This window comes from Mycteria americana, chromosome 1 (assembly GCF_035582795.1).
Source record: "Mycteria americana isolate JAX WOST 10 ecotype Jacksonville Zoo and Gardens chromosome 1, USCA_MyAme_1.0, whole genome shotgun sequence".
Classification (NCBI taxonomy): Eukaryota; Metazoa; Chordata; class Aves; order Ciconiiformes; family Ciconiidae; genus Mycteria; species Mycteria americana.
Window position 1 is genome coordinate 125,182,667 of NC_134365.1, and position 27,492 is coordinate 125,210,158.

The following is a 27,492-nucleotide window of genomic DNA, read 5'->3' on the forward strand; positions in this document are numbered from 1 at the left end:
GCACGCAGGGCCTGTGCCATGTAGAGGGACAACTTTTGTTTGGTGAAAATGCAGGCAACAGATTTCACAGCGTGATACTGACTCAAGCAGACTTGTTGTAAACACAAGCTGTATCTTGGGAAGCAGCACGTACTGCAGTAAGTGAAAAGTCAGGACTTTGGTGTAGCTCATTGATTCAGTGGGTGATGGGGCAGAGCTGCAAAGATAGCTGTGGTCCAGTTGTCTCAGCTTTCAGCTCCTCTCTACTTCCTATCGTCACGAAAATGAGCAGAAGCAGAGGGGAGGTTCCTATCTGGATGCAGAGTTGGACCGCAGACATCTTCTAATCTGGATCTGGGGATTTGCCCAAGATCTCTAATGCAAAGGGAATGTTTTGTCATTTTATGTTCGTAGCCGAGCCAGTCAGCAGCACTGTCAAAGTGACTCACAGCAGTGCTGAGATTGTGACTCACTGCTGTGTCCTTTCTGGAAAGACACTAATCCTCCTTTCCTGCTGCTTGGGCTGTTTTGGGAACCACAACGTTAAGCACTGAAAGGCACATTTATTAACTGACACATGCCAGGACTGGGTTTTGTTTGTAACAGCGAGGAAGTACTTTGTGGCCTCTCTGCTGTTGACTAGACGCTGACACATCTGGCACCCAGGCACCAGAGGATGGAGAGATTCGGGCATTTGTTTCACTGGTTAGATCTGGGTGTCAAGTCTATTTCAGTCAGTGGGTCTTTGGCTGGATTCACGAGTTTTTCTTAACTACCAACATCTGTCAGATGGCAGCTCGCCGAATACACCCTTCCTGGTCATGCTATTTTAAGGCACTTACACTTTAAATAATAATAATAACAAAACCCTTCAAGATTTTTCTCTGAGTAATTTGTCCTCAAGGGACTTGGAAGTCCTCAGGTTTCTTCCTGACCGGTGACAGGATGTGGTGTATCCACCAGGAGTCATCCAACCCGTTGCCACACAGGCAGTCTGGTCAAAAGCCTTCGGGATTACTTGCGGAACAGGAGGAGCTGTGCCCTATGAATGTACTAAATAGTTCGGTAACTCTCCCTCGGTTGATTGTTGGTGTAGCTCCTGCCTTAAAGTGTGACATTTCTGTTTTAAACCAACAGTTGGTTTGTTGTGGTCTCCTGAAGCCTTTAGCTAGGGTGGGAATCATCTTGCATGTTCTTCATGTCTTGAGACATTTGCGGAGGATATCTTTATCTGAGCTCTTCTCCCTGGGCTCCAATTACAGTCAGTGGAGAGAAACAGGCATTTCAGGGTGTGATTTATCTGACATGCTTTAGCTCTCTGCCTTAGGAGGAGAGAAGTTGTACCCTAGAGGTGCCTGTTTCTCTCAATGCATCGTAAAGTAGTTCATGGGCGATAGCATAAATGGAACAGTCTATACTAAGTCAGGTGAACAACACCCACAGGATTTATTTAATGAATACACACTCGAGATAAAATTTATCTATGCAAATGCCAGTTCACTCAATTTTTGCAACTCTCTCCCGGGGCTTGGCCTTTGCATATTTTTTGAACTAATTAGGGGTATGGTATTTTTCTATTTTTAACCAGTGGAGTGGTGTATTTGTGGTTTCTTCTTTCTTGAGAGAGGTAGGCATATTTGTACAACTGCCCGGCACTGGTGTGGCTGCACTGATTGACTTGGACTGTGCCAGTGTTTCTGACTCTAATTGTTAAAAAGTCATGAAAGGTTTTCAAACAACAAATCTGTGAAACTCTTTTAATTCATTTTTCCATACTAATAATGTAGGGGTGAAGCCTTCAGGCTGCATGGCAGTTGTGAAGAGGCATTCACTCGCACACATTCAGAAAACGGAGCCCTTCTCCCTGGCTCTCTGTAGGCACCGTAGGGTTTCCTTCGTTATCCTCAGAGCTCCTTTGACTTAGTGCTTTCGCTGTCCTGTACATTTCCACCCTTGCCTTCATTTCCGTGCCTTTCTCTTCCACCTTTAATTCCGCATCCTGTCCCTTCTGCCAGCACTGAAAGTGTGGGTAGAGCTTCTGAAGCCTCTGTCTTCAACCAGCACCGTGCTTGGAAGCACGGTCGTGTATTTCACATCCTTTTACTGTAGGTATCTCCACTCCCTCATCAATACAGCCACCTTAGCTGGAGGAATGACCTCTGTCTTAAGGCTCATTAGGGCATCAGAGTGTGCAAGTTTCAACAATTTCTGTTCCTAAAATATGAAGGGATGTGAGGCAGAGTCTTTTCTAATGAGGACAATAGGCTTGTAATGTTTTCTTTATATGTTAAAAAGCGTATCCAGAAAAATTCCAAGTGGACTCACTTATGTCTTCTTGTAACTGTCATGCTTATACTTGACATTTCAGAGCTATGTTGTAGTTCCTGTCACCTTTTCTTACTAAGATTTAGTTTGTTGGAGATAAGTAGAAGTCTTGGAAGAAAAACTGTTGCAAATCTGATATAAATTTTTCAGGGTGAGAGGGATCTTCTGTTTCTGCTTGTTGTTGGAGTTTTTGACTATTGTTATCACAGTGAACACTGATGAAATTCAAAACAGCTCATTTTTTTCTTAACAAATATCTGTCTTGTATAAAACAGAGGTTCTCAGGTGGTGGTAAAGCAAAATAAGTCTCAGCAACAGTTAGCTAAGCTTTCTACTGCTAAAGGAAAAAGTGTAAAATAGAAATGAATATTAATTTCTAAAAAATATGATCTCCCTAAAATATTAAATAATGATGTAGTCTAAAAGCAGGAAAAGTACAAGATTCGGTGATGGTATCAGGTTAGTATTTTATTGAAGTACTGTGCATCCCTACTTCATTTGGTAGGTGAAATCGGAGGCTGGGCATGGTGGCAGGCAGAGATGGTCAGGGTGTCCCGTCAGCCTGAGTAGAGCTCAGGAGGCCATGCTTCCTACCAGGGTTTCGTATGGAGTATGTTTTCACATGAAAGTGTGTAAAGGTGGTGTAACAGATGTTGTACTTCTAGTCATTAACAGTTTTCACCTTTGATGTCATGAGGCTGTTCCATCCCACAGAAACACATGAGTTCACTTGAATTCGCACGCTGCCCATATGCCTACATTTCAAAGTTTGTTACGTTATTAAGTGGTGGAATATGCTCACTATAATAGTAGCAATGAGAAGTAATTAGCTGCACCTTATGCAGTCAAAGCCCAAAGTTTTAAATATGCAGAACTCAGCTGCTCCTAACTCTGGAACTCCCATAAAATATGAAGGTTGAAAGGATTCTTACATTAAGTTTTGCAAGCATTCACTTTTTGCGTTGGGGAAATTGGAATTTCACTGGAAATTGCAAGACAAGATGTTCCACTGCCTACCTTTTTTTTTTTTGGCACTCAGTTTGACCAGGCATTATGAGTTCATGGCTTCTGGCTACTTTTGCTCAAGTTGATTGCTCAACACTCAAAGCACTCCTGTAGGTGCTAGAAATTTTAGGTTCAGTTCCTTTCTCTGTCTGAGAATTATTAGTATTGCCTATCTAATCTGCAAGTCCATTTTGTGAGAAAGGTGTCCATGTCGAGTCTTAAATTCAAAAGGAAGAATTCGGATCTGTGACTCCCAAAGGTGGGAGATGTTTCCTTGCAGATGAAAATAATGCATCATTCAAGGCACAGGTCTTAATGATTGGGTTAATTTGCTCTGCCTCAGATATGTGTAGGACTATTCATTTAAAAAGTAAGATCTTTTTAGGACTGCAGGGAAACCCTTCCTTCCCTTTAAGAGGTAGCTCCAAATTTAGAATTGGCATCGTGTCCTCTAGTGGAAGAAGTTTTTCTTTTCAAACAATAAATAATGTCTATAATAAATGTCTAGGGTTGGAAGATGTCTCTGCTGCTGGAGCTGCCACTTCTGTGAGCAGTGTGAACTGTGAGCTTTTAAATATGCTGAGGATTAAAAAAAAGTGCTATGCTGTCACTGTAATCCACTACATCTTCCTCCCTTCAAAAATCTCCCTATTACCAACAAAGGAACAACAGAATTCTGGCAAGAAAATTCGTAACTGTTGAGTTTCTTCTGTGATTTGGTTTTCATATGGGACATTTCTCTTGTGCCTGTAACTGACCCTTCCATGCAGAAAGGTGCTATGATCTGGTGGCTCGCATGTTGGCTTGGAACCAAGAAAACCTGGGTTTTCTTCCTGCAGGTTTCCCAGCTATTGCATGGAAGAAATGGCAGCAACAAAACCAAAAAGGGATGACTCTCAATGCAGAAAAAAATCAGGATAGAGATTAATTTGCTCATCTTTGATACCAAGCTTTCCTTCAACGCCTACCCTCGTGCCATGTGTCATGCTCGTAGCAAGGCTATGTCAAGGCAGAGCTTTGGTCTTTTAGAGCAGTTTTAGTCTGTTTTGGAAGTCTGTTTCTTGCCCTACAAAATCTAATCATGCCGTTCTCTGTACAAGTGGTTTAGCTAATTCCTCTGTATCTTTTCACATGGAAATGCTCCCTGCTTTTACATTGCCTAGCAGTGGTCTAGGTAGCATAGTGGAAAATGTAGCAGGAGGAACAGCCTCCTCTTACCTGCCGTCCATGCCTGCTAAACTACATTATTTTCCCCTTCTCCATGTTTAAAACTTGTTTTTCAGTGGTTTGCAGATGCTTCTCTTGCTTCCCACATAAATTCCAACAGTATGACCAGATGTCTAGTTCATTTCTCTTGACACACTTTACAGCCCTAATCTGAAATGTTAACACCAGCCACAAAAGAATCATACGCTTGTTGTGTAAATTACTACAATCAGATAGCCAAAACATTATCTCATGCGGTCCTAGATGTTATAATGCTTGCAGCTAAAATGCTCCCTTAGGATCCACGGCAGAGGTCTCTGGGCTTTGACTGTGCTCTGAGATGGGCAAAGGCAAACCTCTCTGGGTAAGAGTGTACGTGTGTATGCAGTCTAGACAGATGGCATACTCTGGACCAGTTACTGAGGGCCCATGCAAACTTGTTCCTTTAATGGAAAAGGCAGGAAATCAAGTGATTCTGCTGAGTTTCTAGCAATTCAAACCACTGCCATTTCCCCATGTAGGAAATCTGTGGTTGGAGCACAGGCTAATAGAAGACCAAAAGTATATACCTTGATTGCAACTTCACCCAGGGGGATGAAGGTATCGGTCATACAAGATGTTCCTAAAGAGGAAGAGTTCGTATAACTGGCTTTCAGGAGGAAGAGGGTGATCTTGTTAGTATCAGCCCGGCTGAACAAACTTGCTGTACTTGAAAATCCTGCTAGCTTAAGTGGCTGTTCTGCCTGTTGGCAGCGTGAGCAGAACAGTCCAGGGATCACAGGCAGTGACTGACTACGAAGAAGAGCAAAAGGTTTTTGCCCTGAGAATCTGAATCTAAAACTCACCTTGATAAACTCTTGAAGGTTGGGTCCTGGGCTGTGGCTAGGAAACGTGGATTATATACCTGTCACTGGCCTGCTAGTCTTCCTTATTTTTTATTTTTTGTGTGTGCTTCTGTATTTGTAAAAGGGGACCTCCTTTATTAAACTTCCTAAGATTCACAGATGGAAAGTGCTGTGTAAAAATTAAGTTGTTCTTTTCGCTACTTGCTTTTATTTTTTCCCAAGGCCTGGATGAGAATAGAAGTTTGAGTTTGCGTGCAGAAGTTGTATTTTTGTTTTGTTTTGTTTCCCTAACCACTTCCACATGCAATCAAGTTTTATTGCCAGCTGCTCTCCATGGTTGGTCTCCTGGGAACCTAGGCTCCTGTTTGTTGTTAAACTCATCACAGTTGGTTAGTTTAATTTTTTGCAAATGTTAATTTATCAGGTTTGGATTTCCACCAGTTCTCTTTACCCAGCCAGAAGTGGGCAACAGAGTAAGCACTGATGTGTAAGAAGGGCTCGTCAGAACCTCAAATTCCAGTAGTGGGAGAAATGGCCAAGTTTATGGGCACTCTCACATTCTTTCTGTATTGAAATTAAATATCTTGAAATTTTTCACTTCCCACAGAGCAGGAATATGAAATTTCATTTAATTAACAGAAGAAAGATTTTATTTCAAAATTTTAAATAGGAAAGGACAGGGCTCCCCATGATGATCACAGCAGGGAGCCCACGAGCCCAGACATGCTGCTCACCAGGGAGCCTTCCAGGGAGGCCAGCAAGCTAGCAGGAAACCAGGCAGGTTTCCCTAGGAAGTGTGTCTGGTCGCTGTTAGAAGATTTGATTCGATCAATCTGTTCCTGCAGAATATATATGCGTATTTTTCAGGAATTGGCATTTTCCTATGGAAAAATGTTTTACTGAGTTAAAATTGGAGATTAGTGAGCGTGCTTTCCCGTCAATCCTTGCTGCATTGGTGAGAAAGCCACATATACTTTGTAAATATATGTAAATATATGATAATCTAGCATATAGTTAGGCAACCACACCAGACCTCTAAAATGGGGCCTATGGATGACCTAGAAGTCTCCTTAAAGACTTTTGCGTGGTTATCTGTCAACCTTAAGCTAGCACTGGAACGAGCAGACCATCAGGATACTTCCCTACCTTGCAGGGGAAGACTGTGTGGAAATGGGCCATCAGACAAAGCAGGAGCAGAAGCCAGCTATGGTGAGAACATCTGTATGTACCCTCTTCATCTTTTCATAGTTTCCACAAATTAATGTGATAGCTGTGAGTCCTGTGCATTTCCCTGTGGAATTTATTCTTTTATAACAACCTTCTGATTGTATGCTTGATACCATGATACCTATAGCTGGAAGACATGAGGAACTGGGTGTCTGCTCTGGATTTAAGAGCCACTTATTGATACCAGGTCACAGAGTCCTGAGCACTGACTGCACTTTCTGCAGCCTGCGGGCTGTGCTTTTTTGGGCACCGCCCAGAGACCTGTCAATGTTTCAGAGGCTAGTGGACAAGCTGCTGTGGTGCCAGGATGGGCAGCATGTGCACCAGCACATGGACTGGTCCCCACCACAAGATGGACAGAGTGGTGGCAAAAAGAAGCAGGGTCTGGGGCTGAGTGGGGCAGCGTGGCCCATGGCCAGCCCCACCAGATCTTCCACTGGATGTTCCAGAGGAGAGCACATGGGAGGGTTTAGGTGAAATCAGGGCAGAAATGGAGTGTCTGGCCCTGGGCACCAGAAAACAGCTGAAGCAATTTCTCCTGTGATGTCCTGGCATGTATAACGGACAAAGGCCTGGGGGTCTGGTGTACTATTCAGTGTTTGGGAATCTAACTCCAACAAAAAAATGCATTTTTCACACATGCTGTTAAACAGAGATGAACACTTGCAGGGGTTTGTAGGTGGAGACCTTTCTACCCTGTACTTCATCGGGAAACTCTCTGTGAGAACAAAAATGTACAGTAAGGCAGGAAAGTATTTGACCATTGAGTGAGCTGTGGAGACTCTGCAGCTTTTCCTGCTGTTACCCTCTCATCAGATCATGCCCCATTACTGTGGCCATAGGCTCTTCTAGAGGAAAACCGGGCTTACATGGCGGTGCCTTCCTCTGCACCTGAATGCCATCAGTTAGGGCCATGCATCCAGTGCTTCCACCTCCGTTTTGCAGCGACAGAAGAGGAGCTGTGGTGGAGTATATGGCCTATATACGGCTCTACTTGGTAGGGCAAATGTGGGTGGGAGGAGTAAGCCTAGAGGTCTAATTCTCAGTGTGCAGATGTGGTGAGGAGACCGATCCCCTGGGAAGACAGAACAGTGCTACTGCTTGATGTGAAGGTTTTATTTTTCATAATTGGATGAAATCATCTTGTTTCTGTGTCGAGCAGGAAATAAAATACGCTTTGGCTTTCCGAATTTTTACACACAGAAAGCTGTTGTGCTCGTTGTCCTGGCTGGCAAGAACTGTGTTTAGCCCTCAGCTGGATCTTAGTTTGTGTTTTAGCGGAAACACGGCTTCTTTGGAAATATCATGCCCCATAGTGCTGAGCCCCACCGGTGACTCAGTGCTGAGTCAGAAGAAAGGGTGCCATTTACTGAGTCAGGCACACAGCTGTGGTACAAGCCGATGTTTTCCTTGGCTGTCTCCATCAAAATAGTGACCAGACATGTAGAACCACTCAGCTTGCTAGGTGAGGTGAGATCACAGCTAAAGAGGCTCCAGTCACATCAGGGCATATTTGCAATGAGAAAAAAAGCCTTGTTTTTGTGGACTTGCTTGTTTGTACAGGATATAGAGGGAGGTATGATGCAGGGCACCCCGATTTGGAGCTCTCTGGACACTTCTTTTAGAATTTTCCAAAGGGAAATCATCATTCACACTTCAGATATGAGAATACACAGGTACACTTTTGGGTCTTTTAATTGAACTATTATGCTAATATTCTGTCTGACTCTGATTCTGATGTTTTCCCTGCATGAGTCTCCTTGACAATGGTAGTTTTTGGGGTTTTGTGGACTTGTTTATTTTTTAAAGTTACCATCATATCAGCTGCAGTGCTTGTCATAGGGAGTAGTGGAAGGTGCTAAAAGTTATTTAATGAATATATGAGAGTCAGTACATTACTCACCTTTCTAATATAAAAATCATATACTGAATTATGGGGAATGCACAATATATAAATATCACATTAAAAGAAAGGAATGATACTGAGAAAGGTAATTTTAAGTTGAACTTCACAAAGCAATTTTGTCAGATCTGTTATTCTGCAAAGTATTTCCCTGGAAAGGTGACTGAGAGAAAATCCTTAACACAACATTTGACTGCACCTGCATGGAGTGTTCTACAGTAGCAGTGCAAGCAATCGTGTCTCTCTCACTGCGGGTGTCTGTGATCACACCAAAAAGAGTTGAATATTTGCTCCCTATGTTTTTAGAGCCCTGATAAATTTACACAGGGACACTGCTGACCCTGTCATCCATCTGTTTTTGGTACTGGGCTGCCACATAGTGGCCTCCTTCATAAACCTGGAGAACGGGAGGAGGGAGGGAGGATATCAAGTTGATAACAAGAATGAGCAAATACAAACCTCGTGACTCAGTTTACGGCATCTGTTAATTCCTTACTGGCTGAGGAAGCAGGATTTAATTTCATACAATCCAAAACACAAGAAACAAACATGAGAACACAGTAAAAAAAGGTAGGAAACGCCTCAGTTAACTAAGAAAAGGTTCTTTCAAGAAATTTATAAAGGAGTTTGTATGAAAGTTGAAGAGTTTTCTCTGACATACTAATACCTGCTTTCGTTTCTTTGCTACCTCCTTTTTTCTCTCTAGATACAGACAACTAAGATTTAAAGTTCCTTCCTTTTAGATGAGCTCAGGTGAGGAGAAAAAGTCACAAACGGGTGTACGTGGTGGGAATGAGTGTTTCCTCACCTCAGGCTCAAGCCTGATGTTCAGGGCGGTGGTTTGGCTTTGTGCCAGCGGTTAATGGGCGCGCAGCCCCACTGCCGCGCTAGCCCGTGTGCCCAGCTGCGCCCTGTGCTCGCGCGTCCTGGCTGCCTGCCCAGCAGCGCACGGCCTCGCTCCTGACCCACGCCAGGATGGCTGCTGAGGCATTTTCCCAATTTACCTGGGCACATGGCCCCTTCTCCTCTAGCTGCCCCATGCTCGACGGCCTGGTGCTGGGAGGTGACTTGCCTGAAGAGCCTTCCCCTTCTTCCTGTCTGGATCTGCCAGGGAAGATGGGCTTTTCCCTTCATATTCATGCTCCTGTAGTGAAAAGAAACCTGACTTTCCAGCTCGAGGAACTTCCTTGTGCAGAAACATTTTTGACCTTTTGTGAGGCAGTGGAGAAATCCCGTTTTGACCCAGACCTGGAACCTGTGCGATTTTAAATTTCAGCTAAAGCGTTCCTTCGCGCAGGTTCTGCCTTTGTAAACTGTCCAGGAGGGAGGTGGGCATGGGGCCTATTTCATGCCTTAGGATCATGCCTGGATCAGTGCTTTGTAACTATGATAAAATGCGTAGTTTTTTGCTGCCCTACGGGCTGAGATTTTGATGCCCTTCGCTCCTCTGTGCCTGCCTCGTTCCTGTAAGCGTGTCATCCATTGCAGGTGGTCAGCCCTGGAGACTGCAGCTTTGGCTGGGTTTGTACATAGCTGCCCATGACAGCCTTCTGTGAGAAATGATCTGAGACGATAGAAAACCTTGAAGGTTTTCAATCTGACAGTGTGTGGCAGCCTAATTTTCTGACATACCAAATATGCGCTTTAGACCGTCAGGATCCCTTAAGTGAAACATGGTATTTAGGAAGTTCGGACTTCAGCAGTGTACGTGCCTCCAGTCAGGCTAGCTATATGCCAGGCTCCTAGTGTTGGTTATGGTACTTTGGTCATGAGTCAATGCCAAGTCAGGAAGCAGAGAGGTAGGAAAATGAACTCTGTCTGTAAGAAAAGACTGTTTTAAATCTTAAAAATAGTTTCATGTGGATATATGGTGGGCTTAGATCTGTTATTTTATTTAATCATCTATGATAGAAATGTTCAGTACCTTTTTGTTCTAAGAATAAGCATCCTGTGCGCTTTGATTTGTCACGGTGTAAAAAGTCTGATGTTGTTGACAGTAGGTGGATGTGAAATATATTTCTGTAAAAGCTCTAGGATCTCCATTTTAACACATGCACATTAGTGCTATTAGCAGAGTGGTGAGTGTTTACTTGTGAAATTATGACTTGTTTTGTCATTGTGCTTATAAGGCTGGTTTTATTTTGTCATAAATCCAAAAGCAGGCAGAGAAGCTTAAGTGACTGAGGCAGGCAAAACAGTCCCTACTTGGGGAATTTCTACTTAATCTAATTTATTGCCAATTAACACAAACTTCTGATCACCTGGGTTCTCGTGTTGAGAAAAAGGAGGACAAAACCAATCAAATAAACACTTCAGTAAACACTTTCCTCCCCCTTCCCTGGGCTGAGCAGAAGCCAAACACCTATCATCCCTCCTTTCCAGCCTCACCTCCCTGTATTTTCGCTGTGGGTTACGCTCAACCCCCCCAGTCCCTGCAGCAAGGCGCTGGGCAGCGTGGGAGGGCTGGGGCCACATCCATAACTGTTTCTCTTGGCTGCTCTTTGCTCCTTCGGGTTTTCCTGCTGCTCTGCTGCTTCTCAGCGTCCCTGCCTGGCGTGGGTCACCCATGGGTTGCAGCTCCTCAGGGGTGACCCCGTTAAAGGTAAGGAGAAGGTGAGGGAAATAGCTCTTACTGGTCAGCATTCACTGAAACAAATGCCTGGAAATAACAAACGAGAGGCAGAAGTTTGAAACTGTTGTAAAAAGGACTTGCTGGGGCATCTGCTTTCCTGGATGTGTATTTTCAATAAAGGCAACCACTTTCTGCAACCTAATATATGTCTCTTATGGTTTACTTATTTGGGAAATGGAAACCACATTAATTTTAAAAGGAAAAGTCCATACTGGGGAAGTATGTACACTGAAGATCCCAAAAGGAAGTATACAGAGGAAACCAAATTCCATAGTCAAGTCAGTGAGGTTTTCAGGGGCCCTCCTTATGAAAATCCCAATGCAATTAGCCAGAAAAGAGTTTGTCAGAAAAATCTGATGAATTTTCTATGTGGTAATTTGCCCACGTAGTATCTTTTTCAAGAAATTTAAGGAAGAATTTAAAAACCATATTCCCATTTCAGAAAATGTTTCAACACAATAAAAAGGTGCAAAAAGAAATTGCATATTTTGCTTAAGCTTGATTTCATCTTTTGTATGTGCTCTGTTAGTAAAAATGTGATGAAACTTTCAGCACAGAGAAAGAAGTTTTAAGTAGAAAGGAGAGCAAAACCTTCAGTGTGTATTGAATCACTACTCTCCTTAATGATTTTAAAAACTGAATATAAAATTAAATGTTTTATGAATTAATGTGAGTTATAGTCAGTTCCTGGCATATCATGAAACAGTAGAACAGTGCATATTAATTAAGCGATACAGAATTTCTAAACAAGCTTGAAAATTCCCAGTTATTCTCTCTTAAAGAAACAAATGTCAAAGTTTTTATTCCATGGGAAAATTTGGAAATTCTCTTTTCCTTTCCCTTTTAGAATAAAACTCCATTGAGAAATGTAGAATTTCCCATGAAATAAATGCTAAATTTTGAGAAACTTCAGCTCAGAGTTTGAAGGAGAGCCACCGAAGAGTTTAATTTTCTGCTGGAAAACAGGAGTTGAGTTCTGAAATCTGTGGGCACTAGTAAGAAAATTCTCATCTGGCTGAAAAAGAAGGGAGAAAAGTGCCACCGTTGAGAACTGGAACACCCCTGAAGGTATCTCTCAGTGTGCCTTCTGAAAACTGAGCTCATCCCGTTGTTCAGTTTTGGAGCCCAGAATTTTTGGTTGGGTGTTTGTGGCGAATGGAGGCTGTGACACCCATGTCAAAGTCCTACTGGCTTGAGAGAGAGGGTGCTTGCACGGGAACACTGCTATCCCAACTGATTTAGGTCCCTCTCAGCTTCTCCGGGCGTGGCAGCTCCTTCACGGGAGTCTTAAGAGAAGGTTTGGCAAACATCTGCCAGATGTGGTCTGGGTGCATGGGATCCTTCCTCGGTGGAGGGAGGGGGCACTAGATGATCGGTGGATGTTCCCCCTAGCCCTATCTTTCTATGAATTTATTACACATAGGTGGTGGCACAGGGAGCGGACGATCTGTGGCCTCTCAATGGCATGTTGTTCTGCAGTGCCTGTTACTGTGGCCAAATGTGCGTGGATGACCCTGGGGACCCCTGCCAGTCCTGTATTTCTGTGTTCTTGTTGGAAACTTGTTCCTTTAGACTGTCTCTTCATCAGTGTTCTCGGCCGTTGTGTCCAGTCCTGCTCATGTCTTCTCCCCCCGGCATTTTCCCCCAGGTTTGCCCTCCCCAGATGCAGAGGTTTCTCATGTATACCTGGTCTCCGGCAGCATCTGCTGTTAGTGGTTTCCATTCTTTCAACAAACTGCCTCCTGGAGCTGGGGTATGAGACCGACTAGAAAACAAACCACAAAACAAATAACCTCTGAGTTAAGCTAAACACAAAGCTAAAGCAGCGGTAGCTGTGAGCGTGCTCTTAAATTTGTATAGTGGGTTAGAAGAACAATGAGAGCAATGCCATTTAAAATAGCGTTAGACTACCTGGCACAGTGGAAGGCAGGTTGCTATTTGTGTGCTCCTGGGGAAAGAGTGGAGCTGTTACACAGAAGCTCAGATGGTTTTCTTTGTGTCTCATGCAATTTAGGTAAATGCTAACTGAGACTATTTTACCATTGGATGAACATTTGTATTCCTGGCTGAAAAACAGCCACTGTCAGCTCCACCGAGGTGTGCTGGTTGCAGTGTGGGTCCGGTCCTGATCTTCAGCAGATTAAGGGAACCAACTGTATTTGCATCACAGCCACGTAGGAACCATCGTGCAATCAATTGCTGCCTCTCACCTGAGGCATGGCAACTTCTAGCTGTGGAAGGGTGGCTTCTGAAACCTCTGTGACAGTGTCACGACAGATAGCCTGGCCGTGCCTGGACTTTTGCAGTTCAGCTGTTAGTGAATAATGGGGTAAACGAATACTGCAGATTCTGACTCTACAGTGCTGTCCTTCCTCACAATCTGCCCTTCAGGTGCTCGTACGCAGTCATTTGTGCAAGTTTGAGGAGGCTTCTTGCTTTTCTAAGCAATGTCTTTTTCTTGCACTTCTTATCATTCCTATAATGGATTTTTGTGAGACCCAACTTCTTTTGTTCAACTTGAAATGGGGCTATTCTAGGTGTAATTTTGAGAAATACAAGTTAAAAAATTTTAACTGACCCCACGATTTAGGATGCGCTCTGTGTCGGTAGTATTTGGTGTGTCACAAAATGTTCTTTTGGTGAATTTTACGCAGTCTAACTAATGTCTGTGTTGCTGTCCTAACCCCTTTGCATCAGTCACAGTGATTTAATCAATTTAGAAAGCAGGGGAGTGCTGGAGGAGTAGTATGTCAAGCCAAGCAAGAGTAAAAGTGGAGCTCCAAACTAGATACAACATCTATAAAGACCTCCTACACCATAGCTAATGGCTTTTCATGATCCTTGTGAATTCAGAGATGTTGGCAGATGAGTTTTAGCTTGTTCAAATTTAAGAAACAATATCACCTAATTTATTTAGCTTAAGATATTTCTGAAAGAAGGCATGTAAGCATTAACCAATGATCTTGGATTATTTTGTTTATATAAGGAGCATCCTGTTGCACACTGCATAGGTGCTACTGTCTGTAATACCACCTTTTATAATAATACCAGTATTTTTCACAGTGTGTTGCTGTTACTCCCATGTGCCTCTTTTTCACCAAGAAGCTCATGCCTCATTTAATGTAGAGGATGGCTCCAGAGATATGGATTTTGGGGGATCTTAGCGTTGGGCCTTTTGCAGTGGTACAAAATGGAGCTAATGGCAATGTTTTAACTAGAGGGCAAGGCCCGTTTTAATTGGGTGGGTGTCATTATGGATACGGACATCCAAAGGGTCCCAACTGAATTAAGTAAATCACCTCATCTTTTGATTTAAAGCCTTAATGATCATTGTTCCTACATCGTTCCCCACCTGCCACCTCCTTTAAGGACTGCAGATGAAAGGCGACCCTGCCAGCAGCGATGGCAATCCATGGCTCATTCTGGGACAGGTCTTCTAACCCTGGGGAATTGTATGCAATTGGGAAAATGATCCCTAATATGTGTAACTAAAAAGAAGGTTGTAACTTGTCTTTTTTTGCTAGAGCATGTATTTGTTTGAAATTACTCAAATCTCTTCTAGTTTGCAGCAATTTATTATTGCTACTGGTTATGTCCTTCGGAGTGTAATCCAGCAATCTGAGTAGTTTCGGGAATAGAGGTGTGATTTATATGCAATAATGAAAATGAAACGCTCTTTAAAAGCCAGCATAGGGTGTCTTCAAATGGGACTTCTGCTGGACTCCCTACAAAGGTGGTCCTGCCCCAGGGAGAAAATGGAGGTGAATACGAGTATGCAAGCGAGTAAATGATTTCCGTCTTTGGTCACCAGCTGATCATAAAATGCTGAAAAACTTATAAAAAGGAACAGTGAGAGTACTTTTAGGACTGAAATTTTAGAATTGGTGAGAACCACATTGCTTTGCCATCCTGGCAAAGCATGATGCAGCCTTATTTTTTTCTTCCTTAACCAAGGAACTGTACTTGTTCGATAGGTCATGGGCTGAATGGTTTTGCCTTGCATGAAGAAAAAATAAACATATATGTGCATGTGTGTGTGTGGTCTGTTTAATTTGTGATGAAGAGGAAGGTTAAAAGCAGGTATTTTGGAACTTATTTGCTGTCATTTAGAAGGTGTTACAGTGAGCTCTTGAACAGGAAAAGGAGACAAAAAATGTTGTACTTCTTTGAATGAAGCCCTTATTTATGGGGGAAACCAGAGGGGTTAAATAAAGGCTAGGATTTATACATATGGGAAAATAAATTATGCATGTTAGTATGTATAAAAGAAACGGAATAGGAGAAGACCTGTGTGGCAGGGAAAAGGTGAGATGTCTCTGTAAAAGACTTTTTTAATGCCGTACAAATATAGTACAGTGTTGAGAGCTCTTGTGACTTCACGTGATATATCTGATGTCAGTCTTGGTGTCATGCGATTGTGTATTTTAGCTTGCATTTATACAAGTGAAAGAGAAACACTTAGGTTTTCTTGAAATTATGAAACATAAGGGCTCCAAATTAAATAGCAAATAAAAATAGCCCACATTCCCCTCCAAACTGTCTTGCTTTGCAGTCCCTGCTCCAGTCTAGGGGAAGCTGCTCTCCGTCACCGACCCTGGGGAGGCAGTTGTAGGTGCCAAGGGAGGGATGCTCTTCTCCTATCTGTTTAGTGCTGAGGCAGCTCCTCTGGTTTTCATTACATTTCTCCTTCTCCTGACCAGTGAGATCAGAACTGGGACCCCAGTATCCAGTTGCAGAATGGCGACATACTGAGGAAGTTGCAGCCTGATTGGCCCTACATATAATCAATATAGTAATTCTCTATCTTATACATTTATCTCTTCTGCAGTACTGACTAGTGCAGGAATGTGGGGAAAAAAAGCACCCCTCGGGTAAGAAAGTGAAGTTTCACGTTTCACACTGCTTCTGAAGAGCTTCCTGGTGCTCTGCTGGCAACAGAATGATAATTGGCTACTCTGGTACTTCTAAACGTAAGACTAAAAATGCTTTTAATGGTGAGCTGTTATGTTAATTAGTTAATTATATAATTGTTTCTAATAGCCGTTTCTATTGGTGCAAAGTAAAGAGGTTTCGATCCAGCTATGCGTATTTATTTATAAATCTGGAAGAGAGGAGGGTTTCCACCTGGATGCATGTTTCTAAATGGATGGGTTTTCTAAGAACCTGATTTACAGAGAAAAGGTGATGACAACAGACTTCTTTAAGCTTTTTCCTTTTGGCAACCCCAAATCACTAATTACTTTTCAGTCCTGCCTGTTGATTTCTTTATTTCTGTTGGCCTTTTTTTGAAAAGAACATAAAATAACTGAAGTACACTGTGCTTTAGTGTTTGCAAGTGATTATACTTCTGCACTTAATTCATGAGAAATTAGGGTAAATAGCTCTTACTAATCAGCATTCATTTAAACAAATTCCTGGAAATAATAGAGGCCAGATGAGGGAGAGAGAGAAAATTGAAACTATCTGAAAAGTGGCTTGCTGGGGCAGCTGCTTTCCCAGAACCAGGTATTCAGTAACAGCAGCCATGTTCTACAACCTAATATATGCTTCTTACAGGTTATTTATTTGGGAAGTAGAAAGTAGGTTAATTTTAAAAGGAAAAGCCTGTACTGAGGAGTTAAAGTCTGCTCTTACATCCCTATTGTGAGTAACAGCCTCGCCTTTTGGTCTTCAAAATTTGGCTGATCTTGCAACGTGTTTTGCAAATGGGCAGCTTGAATTTGTGGGGGTGGGGGAATTCCTCTGGAGTTCAGGCGATCGCGGCGGGTTGTGTGGTTCCTGCATGAGGGGATACAGGGTAGCCGTATGCTGAAGAAGCACAGAAAAGTATGTATGTAGCTGAGAAGTTTTACAGATTGCAGGTAGAAGAATAATGTTAGTTTTTTAAAAATACTGAAGGTAGCTCAGTTACCTCAGTTCATTATCTGGTGCTGAACACTTACATAGCATCGCAGCATATGATGCTCTTTATATGTTATAAGAAAAAATATTGGCACCAAAGCATGCTACTACCTTCCTTTAGTGTTTTAAATTTCACTATTGGGTTTTTTTATAAGGTTCTCTTGAACTGAGCTGTATCCTGGACAGCACAGCTAATTAAGTTATCCCTGAACCGTATTCTGGCTCCAGATACATGCTACATTCAGTAAGCTCACAGCACATTCTTGAAATAAATGAATTAAGATTTCTAGAGTCTACCTGCTGAAAAAATGCGTTATGTATTGCCAGCTAGCTCTACTAGTCAGACTTATGTTGTTCATATACTACTTTTTTTGTCTCACTGTGCTCTTACTGTTTTACAAAGTAACTTGCAGATGTCTGAAGTTTAAAAACCTCCCAAATGCGTGTTGATATGCAAGAAAATTTAGGAGAGAAACCAACACAAGTGGACGTTTTAGGAACTCACTGCTGTTATAACATTGGCTAAAACCAATTTGATGTCTTTAAAGAAATGAGACAGTCTGAAGGCAGAGAATAGCTCGTGTGTTTACACTGCGGGAGCATTGCAGAAGCTGTCTGTTCCAAAATTCAGGGTACAAATTGTTTTGCAGCTAAGGGTCAAGAGGAAAATACCCTCTTTTTCCCCTCTCCATATCCTGCAGGACGCTATAGAACAATTAAGTTCATTGGGGGGGGGGGATTAATCCTTTCACGGAAACATCTGGAATTGGTAAATACGTGAGGCAGGAGACCCACTCAGAACAGAGTATGAGGGATTTCCACAGTGGAACAAACCATCTTTTATTCTTTCCTTTCTCCTCTTCTCAGCTCTTTGTTAAGAGAAAGATTTTAAGATCTGAAACATAGAAAAAGCGTGTCTGTGCTTAAAGGGGAGGTCTGAAGTAAGAACTTCAGCCAAAATGAATATCATAGACCAGACAAAGGATTTGTTTATTCAGGGTGGGATGAAAGAAGAAAATGTGCATCAAGGGGCATGAGACGATTTGATCTTGCAGATACTTGGGAGTAATGGCAAAATAGAGTGGAAGCTTCTTCTTGAGAGTAGAAAAGCAGGGGAAGGAGGGAAGGGGCTGGTGTGTCTCAGAAGGATGTTTCCCCAAACGCAAGTTAAAAATGATGAATAAATGATAGATGCTTGCTGCTTGCTTGGAACTGATGCTTCTTTTTGTCTTTATTTCTCTGTAATGGATTTAAAAATGCATGTAACAGACGTATTCAAAAGTGCAAATTTTTATAGACCCTTATATTTTCTGGCTGAGAAGTTATTTTAGAGCAGAAAACCTGAAACTTCTCAAGTGTCAAGCAAATCAGACCTGTGTATGAGAAACTCCTCCAGTATGGTAATTTTACATGGATTATTTGGCTTGTGCTTATTATGATTTCTGCATGCTTTTCTGATGAGTTGAAACAGAAGAGGTTGATTCTGTGGTAACACTCTCTTCCAGTAGAGAGTAAGCAGTCTTTGTAGAGATATACCCAATATGATAACTTTTCTGCAGGGAAATGGTTTGCCTTGATGTTTTTTCATCAAGGCTAAGTGGGAGGAAGCAAACTGAGTCTGTCTCAGCTGACGTTCTGAACTAACTGAAACCTGCATACCAGACTTAAGGAATTTATTAAATGCGACTTGTGTGGTATATACCGTACTTTTAAGCTTCCTGCATATCTCCTGCCAAAAGCAATTTCAGCTGGTGTACTTTATTTCAAAGACTTCCCCCCCACCCTTCTTTTTAATGTATCTGTATTTGACAGTGGTATTATTTTGTAAATATATGTATGTGTTTAGCACAAACTAAACCAGAACTGGCTGTGCTGGAGAAGCTAGAGTTCTCTTTATACATCTATTAAAAGCTTTTCCTCAAGAAGTTATGAATTTGTTTTCTGCTGAAACTCACCGTATGTGGCTTCAGTGGTAAATTGACTTGATTTACTTTAGATTTGTTAAATAACATTTTATTTCTATTGAAATTGTAACGTTGGATGTAACCTAATTCTTTCTGTGAATATCCTGTTCTCAAACTATCAGCATGTTTATTATGAATTACTATTATCAAATTAAGCTGTTCCAATTTAAAAATGCCAAAGAAGTTTTTTTCTTTCATATGTAAAGCAAATATTGTGACAGCTGTCTTACCCCAGCCATCTTCATAATCCTTCTTGTGGGATTTCATATTACTGAGATTTTTCTGCCTATAGGTTTGATTTCATAGATGCAGGGCTGCCTGGGTGTCTGACTGCTGCTAACTCCCTGGGCTTATTACTATTAGCTTGAGCACAACACCAACCTATAAATATGCCACCTCTGTGTGGGAGCTGACTAGGGCCAGGGCAAGAAAGTCGGTGCCTGTCTTCGAAAGACCGTGAGGACATAAACACCATCTCTCATGAGCATCTGAACCATTAGAGCATCTGCTCTGAGGCCCTGTGTAATGCACCCACACAGCTTCAGCTGTACCCTTTGCACCGGGCCCAGGGATTTCTGTTTCATTATCGACACGGCTTTTGTGAGCCACTTCAGCCAAATTTCCAGCTAGGATGTTTGCCTGCTTGAGATACGGACGTAAGACTTGACTAATATCAAGTCACCTAAGACTACAGTCTGTCTCTTTCTCCTAGGAGTTTTGCTTAGAGCATTCCAGGAAAGAAAAATAATTCTCTAAAGGGATATTTGATCCTCTAGAGACCAATTGGTGTGATATCAAGAAAGGGCAGTTAGCTGTAATTACTCCTTACCAGTTCAGGAGAGGGCGAAGTCAAATCTCTGTTTATTAATAATTTTCAGTATTGCAGCGGAGTGTGTTCTTATTTCGATGCCTGTGAGAAGTGCTATAGAAATTGAAGAGTATTTTATATTCTCAGAGATATTGCGAGTCTCCATACACATGTGTAGAAACAATTTGCCTGTTTCCAGGTGTGATCCCATTAGATGTGATGGAGACTTATGTACCCACTTGCAAGAAAACCGGTCATTTCAAAACCACTGAAGAAACAGGAAAGGAGTTCAGAATAAAGCAAACAAAACAAATGAAAGGATACAGCAGCTGTTTCAAAACTGCAGCTACAAGTAAATTCCTGTTCTGACAGAAGTATCCAACCTGGTCAGTCTCAATCTGTGGGGTGAGGAAGGATGCTGAGAACTAAAACCTACAGCGGTTGAAAACCAGAAGTAGCTAATAAAGCACAGTTATTGGCTGTGGTTTGTTACAATGCTTTAACACAAAAAAAGGCTGACCTGACAAGCTAAAATTCCTTTAGAAACCATCTATAATCTTTTTACATTACCACTAACACTTTGCAGCACTTAGCTAATAATTAGGAATTCCGCTGGTTTTCACTGTCACTGTATGAATCACTTGGTTTAAATGCGGATACCTTAAGTAGGTCTGAACGATTCCGCTGGAATCAGCAAATTAACTAGACCATTTAATCTCCTCAGCCACGTTTACATGGCTATAGGAACTGCGGTACAGACATTTTGAACGTTAATTGGAGACTTGTAAAAATGAAGGTTCCTCTTAGTTTTGTAAAGGTCAGCAGAATGAATGGTACAATTCACATCACTTGAAAAAATGAAAATCCTTTTACAAAGTGTCAGAAGTGAAAAAATAGCATTGAAATGAATAAACATGTGAAGGAATTAAGTGAAATGGATACAGAATTTGCTTTGGGACTAGGGATGAGCAACTAGTGGGATCTGTACAAGGAAATCTATTGAAAATTGGGAGATATATCTAGATGGGGAAAGCTAATTCTAAATAGACAATCGCTCTGTAATCTCTTTTTTTTTTTTCTTTATGCATATGCGGTCATTGGTCAACCAGCATTTTAAATGAGTAACAGCATATATTACACACTTTAAAGAATCAGTTGTGAGGCACAAATAAAGTAAACCTTATGACAGCCCTCGAAAGGTAAAATATGTTATGCTCGTAACTACGAAGTGTTACAAATCTCACCACTTTTCCATTGGTGATAAAATAGGTGGGCTTGGCAACTGCATAGAATAACTAAATGTAGGATGCATTGAATTATTATTTAAATATCTACTTCGAAGTAGTTACCATTCTTTCACTTAATAGGAAAAAAAGAACTTTCTTTGCTTATCTTCTGACAGGTCCCTTTGAATGTTGCATTTCCCATAATTTTCCTGTTTTATTTTTTTTTGGTTTTTTTTTAGTTTCTTGCTTGAAATGTTATTTTCTGTTTTCTTCTTTTAGCTTTTCTTCCATGCAACTGCTTCAGAGCCACTTGCCTCTCTCCCTTTCCCCCAGACTCGGCAGCATCTGTAGGTCAGCTGTGCTTTGTGCAGAGCAGCAAGGGATCACTGTAGGCAGCAGAGCTGGCTGCCTTGTGTGGAAGGAAATGCTGCAACTGCTTCATGGAAGCGGCTTACATTTCTCACCTGAGGGGCTACCAGTGGTTAAATTGGTTCCACCAAGCTGCCTATGGATTCAGAGTCCTGCATTTAGTCAAAGTGCTCTTAACCAGAACCAGTGTTGAACTTCCTTACTTATTTGAAGTCTAAGACTTTGAGGCCATCTGCTCTAAATGAATCTTCAGGTATCATTATTGAAATATCAGCAAGGGATATCACTCAAGACCGGAGTGCCCTTGCTCTAGTTTCTGTGAAAACACAGACAAGGAAATATTCCCTGCCCTAAAGAATGAAATGGGTAAGACAAAGCAAACAGAAGCACCTGGAAGGGAAGGAACTTGGTTGCAGTCACACAGCGAATCAATCCTTGGCAGACCTTGAGGTCTCTTGAGTTTTGTGTGGTTGATTTTTTTTTTTTTTTTTTAAATAAATGCAACAGTGATTTGAAATGGTATCCACAATGTCAGAAATCCCCTTTTTATTTCTGGTTATTGGGCTATAGCTGGAAATACCCTTTCTGCCATATCAAGGGATCTCACTGACCTGCTGCACTCCATAATCCCTATCACCTGCCCCTCTTCCTTCACCTGCCCTGTGATCTAGGCAAGGCATGAAAGAATAGAGTGTTTGTTACCTTGCATCAATAGCCATTCATCACAGGCAAATGAACTCCAAAGTGGACAAAAAGCGAGATACCTTACAGTGGCCTACTTTATAGAGATGGTAACTCTTTTGCAGACCAGGAATTTGGTCAATTTTCTTTAATAATGAACAGATCCAACTATAAATTGGTTTACCTAGCGTCACAGATCGGTAAGAGGAATTGAAACCGTGGAGACCACAGACGTGCTGTGTTTTTATACTGCTTTTTCATCTGGTTTCCAGTTACCTTTTTTGCATATTTGTTTCCTCACACATCTTCCTGTCTCCCATGGTGGTATTTCGAAGTGCTACTGTACATCTTTATGTAGGAGGTCTCCACCGAGGTGAGCGAGTGGAGCTGTAGAGGAAGTACCACCCAATCTGCCTTCTGGTGGGACGTGCAGAACCCACTGCCTTCAGCCCGGCTGCATTCCCTTATCTTTCATACTTGGCACCCTCTCTCCTACAATTATGTGGAAAAATAATAATTAGCACTGTCAGGAATATATATTTTTTTTTAAGATCTGGGCCAAGATTCACACGTGTAAGCTTAGATTTTAAAAGTAATTTGCTTTATAGTGATTAGGTCCCCGTTTGAAAAGGCACTTCGGGCTCTCACTCGTGCAGAAAACCATGGGAAAGCCACCACAGCCTGAAACAACAGCAGCCACTGGCAAAGCTCAAGGCACTAGTGCAGATTCAGGGACTGGATACGTGTGCCTACACCACGCAACCAGTCCTATAGCACAGACAGCAAATTGCACCCTGGATGCAGTCTCAGGCTGGCACTGCCCCAGGGCTCTCAGCAGGACTAACGAGACCAGGGCCAGTGCCACAGCGAGATGGATATGCTGGTGCCTGTCCCACGCGTTGTGCACAGGCTGCGGCACTGTGCAAGCTACCGCACTGGCTGGCAGAGACATGCTGTCGGCCACCTCACTCCGATACTGCTGGCTTTGTACAGAGCCCAAAAAGGGCTTCCTGGCATCTCCAGAGGTTCCCTTGGCCCAGCAGGAATGTGGCTATCTTCATCCTCCTTACAGCTCAGCCGTTATCAGCTAAAATCAACAGTTTCCATTCTGCAGTCAAAACAGACTTTGGGGATCACTTTATATAAGTAGAAATCTTCATGTACCGTCTACAATACATAGGTTATATTATTGCCGTGAGCAAGTTAACAATGCTGGAAGCAGTAGAGTACTAATAACAAACTAACCCGTAATCAAACGTGTTTTGCATTGTCTGGGCTCCTTAGCCTCACGGTGGTTGAAGCAGAATAAGGCATCTGCTTCTAGTTTCTTTCCTAAATCTGTAATAAACATTTTAATGTATGTAATCATGATAGACCCCATATTGTGGTGTTCTGTCACATCAGCTGACTGGTTCTGCCTGTTTTACAAATAATCTTTCTCTGGTAAAATGATCTACTTCTTCTACATTAGTATGAGGCTCCATCTGCAGTAGTGGATGCATTCAGGCGTTGTAAAATGTGTAAGCGACCATTTTTGAATTTAGTAGCACTTAGAGGTCTGAGTTAGGGTCAAAGCCCTGTTGTGCTAGGCACTGTAAAAACTCACAGTAAGGGAAAGCTTGACTGGAAATTTCTCTTATCTAAGTATGCAAGAATAGCCAAATTTCAGAGGTGAAACAGTGGTGCGGAGAAGAAAAGCATTTGCCAAAGTCACGTCTCAGACAGTAGAAGAGACAAGAAATTAAACCGTAGTCCTCATTCAGTGTCTTATCCAGAAACCCTGTTGTTTTCCGTAATTAAACAGTAAGATTAAATATTTAAATGAAGACAAGGAATAAAGTAGAACCATACACCTCAAATCACCTTTCTGCTTTCCATGGTGCTCTGGGCTTCTCTTTGCTGCTGTTTGCCTGGTATTTAGGCAGAGAGTTGACTTGGGGAACATGGACTTTCACTCTGCTGCAGTTATGGGCTTTTAAATCTTCCTGTTCTTTCCAGCATGGAGACTTTTGATTGCCTCTCCTCTTCTTTCTGGTGGGGGAACTGACTGCTGTTTCATTTGAGGACACATGTTCCGCAGGGCTTTCATGTTGCTGATGCATCCTGCTTCTTTTGATGCTTCCAACCCAGAGCAGCCGGGATGTTTTTCCCTGGCCTTGGCACTTTCCACAAACTGCCTGTCTACATACTCAGGCTTAGCGGTTTCCACTTCCCAGTTACCTTCACTTCTAGCCCGGTTGCTGTGGCCATCTGCTGTAACCCGTGTCTTGCTGCAGACTCACCTGGCACCTTCTCCATCTCATGCTTGCTGATCTGACAGTTGGACCCCGGTTTCCCTGTTTTGTGCTGTGTCCTGTGGCTGGGGCTCCTTTGCTGTAGGGAGGTGCTTGTGTCTGGGGCTCAGCTGGTGCTCGATCCTGGCCATTGCTTACACCTGGGACTGCTGCTGCTGAGGGACAAAAACCTGGCATTGCAGTCCTGGGGTTGGGTTGCCCCATACACCCCAAAGAAGGGGCCACAGCCTAGGAGTGCTGAGTTAAGAAAGCCTTCCAATAAGTTATAGTTGGTTCAGGATGACTCTCCCGTGGCTTTATGCTTGCCTCTGCCTCTTCCGACCAGAGGAGGTCATTTAGGCTCCTTCCCCCTGTTGCTCATAGGCAGGGTATTTTTAACCTTGCTTTTTGTATCACTTTGTGTAGATGGTGCTTTGGACCGTGACACCTCCATTCTCGGCCAGCCGCTGGTCCTTTACCTCGTTCTGTGCAAGTGTCTGCATAGCATGTTTTTTTCCTGCAACAGTTCAGCTCCTCGTGCTGCCTGTGGGCCTTTCCCTTGGGTTGGATCTGCCTGCAAACTAGGACCTCTCCTGTTGGCTGGAATAAATGAGCCACAAATGTGCCTTTCCTATATTAAGGAACCTTTAACATCTCCAAGTTATATGTTGGTGTGTGAGTTCTTGGGTCAATAACACGAGTATGTAACTCATATTTTGCTGCTTAACTTCTCGTTCAAGGCCTCTTCACAGCCCTATTCTGTCACAGGAGCCACGGCAGTTCACAGTTGGCTTTGTGTTAACTCCTGGCAAAAGCATGCGTCTTGTATGTCTTCTCTTCCCAACAAGACAGCAAAAGCTCCACCTTTCTTTTCTCTGCCCTGCTCCCTATCAATAGGTTTGTTTATGGGCTTTATTGTTGTTACTCTTGCTTCAGTGCTTGTGCAGATTTGTAGACTCAGAAATGTAAGTGCTGCTTTGTTTGGCTGTTTAATCATAAATTCTGTCCTGGTGTGTGTTCTGCCTGGCTGACCATTGGTGCTGTGTTTCTCATACATTTATTAGGGAATAATAAAAGAGCCGTAGTCTCTGAAACTACATTCACTCCTTGCCAGGGAAATTATTTACAGCGATGGTGCAGGTACTGCTAGATCGCCATTTGAGTACACACACACACACACTGGTTTCTTGGCCTCTTCCATCAAACTCTTCTGTTTAGGGTTTTACAATATAGCAGGAAAAATTAAAGGGTCCTGATGAGTGGGGTCCTTACCTAGTGTTTACTGTAGCTCCTTCCTCTCTAAAGCAGAAGGGCTGAAATGACACAGGAATGAACTGAGGGTAAAAACAGGAGCAGGAACACAAAACAGTGAATGCCATGCAATGCTGACTACAGCATGAAGATTTCCAGGGTAACAGCATTGCCAATGCCTCAACTAGGAACTGAAGGATTTAGGAAGAAAAAGGTTCCTCGGTAGCAGATCATGATTTCCCTAGGTACTCAGTTTCTTGTCCTGGACTGACAGATGCTTAACATTGATAGCACTAGTAGGAAATCCCTAACTATGCCCTTTTCCACCTACAATTAGGCATACTATATTTATTACTGGTCAGGTAACTAAGACAAAATAAAAGCCTTTGTGATTACTCCTCTTTTTGAACAAAGATTTTTTTAGGGTCAGATACGAAGTAGGGTGATACAGACTTCTCCATGAACACTGTACTAACACATTGTAAATCCTGAGGGCTTCCTTGCAAGAAAGCATCTCTGGAGATAGATTGCCTTTTTTCCAGCTCAGGAGACTTAACTATGCTGATCTTTCCACTGATGGCATTTTAGGTTGGGTTCTTTTCCTCATGCATATCTTATGATACTTGCATGACATCTGCTAGTAGAGAAAACCAGGTGTGGTGTGATGAAGACAAGGACTATGTTACTTGACAAGTTATATAATCTTAAAATCTGTCATAGGAACATAATGTATCGGAGTTAAAAGACTATTTGTCAGTCTGATCAGATATTTATATTTTATTTAGAATAAACTTTTGGATATTTTCACAAAATGACTGGAATTATAGGCATTCTGTTAAACTCTTTGGCTCTCCCACTTGATTGCTTCATGAAATGCCCCAAAGTTTTTCCAGTGCATAAAATTATAGGCTTTCCTGTTGCAGCCACATTGTGCTACACTGCTCCTCAGACAAGTGAAATCTTTGGGAAATGACACTCCCAGCAACTTCTTCACTGAGCGGATGCAAATGTCGCAAAGAAAGTTCTCTGCTGTATGGTTGGTTTTTTTTTTTAAGGCTGTCTGAGGCATGAGATGGGCTCTGCTTTGCTGTTTTCCCATCTGGGAACTTCAAATGTATTTCTAGTCGTTGTGCTCCTTTATCGTATCCACTTCTGTCTGATCGTCTGCCTGTGCTTGTTGAGCACGATGAGGAAAGCTCATTTCTGGCAACAAGTGGTGGCAGGTCAAGGTCCTACAAGACCAGAGCACCACAGATCTCCAGTGCAGTCAGCCCTGAGGAAAAGGGTCCAGATCACAGAATCACAGAATCGTATAGGTTGGAAAAGACCTTTAAGATCATCGAGTCCAACCATAAATCTAACACTGCCAAGACCACCACTATACCATGTCCCTAAGCACCTCATCCAAACGTCTTTTAAATACCTCCAGGGATGGTGACTCAACCACTTCCCTGGGCAGCCTGTTCCAATGCTTGATAACCCTTTCAGTGAAGACAGAATCACAGAATCGTATAGGTTGGAAAAGACCTTTAAGAAAGATGTCTGCCCTGAGCATGTTCTGACAGCTCTCTCTGCTGAGAAGTCCCCGGGGTGGCTGGGCTGAGCTCCATGCCTCCTCTGCAAGTGCTAGTAGTGCTAGTAGCACATGCCTCCTCTGCAAGTGCTACTGGATCCAGGCAGGGTGCAGGGAGATATGAGATCTCTGTAGCTTTTCTGCCTGGCATAGACTGAACCCCAGGCTTCATTATTGCCCCTTTGTAAGAGCTCTTAAAACCCTGCTGATGTCCTGCCCAGCGTGGATGCCATAGGCAGACTCTGTGGCAAGACACAGCTGAGCAGAATCGAAGGAAATCTGTTACGGGAATGGCCTAGGAACTGGTTTGCCTTGTGTCCTTAA

The 27,492-nt window shown here is 42.5% G+C and overlaps 1 long non-coding RNA gene across 4 annotated transcripts in view; it reads left to right on the plus strand.

Moving 5' to 3' along the window:
• Window positions 1-8,039: 8,039 nt before the first annotated feature.
• The window catches only part of LOC142418265 (uncharacterized), a 124,838-nt gene continuing 105,385 nt past the window's right edge, over window positions 8,040-27,492 (plus strand). For 3 of the 4 annotated variants that reach the window (XR_012778233.1, XR_012778235.1, XR_012778231.1), the window contains exon 1: window positions 8,040-8,263. This is a non-coding gene — a long non-coding RNA (uncharacterized LOC142418265). The remainder of the gene's footprint in view (window positions 8,264-27,492) is intronic. The other variant, XR_012778232.1, reaches the window with a different exon arrangement.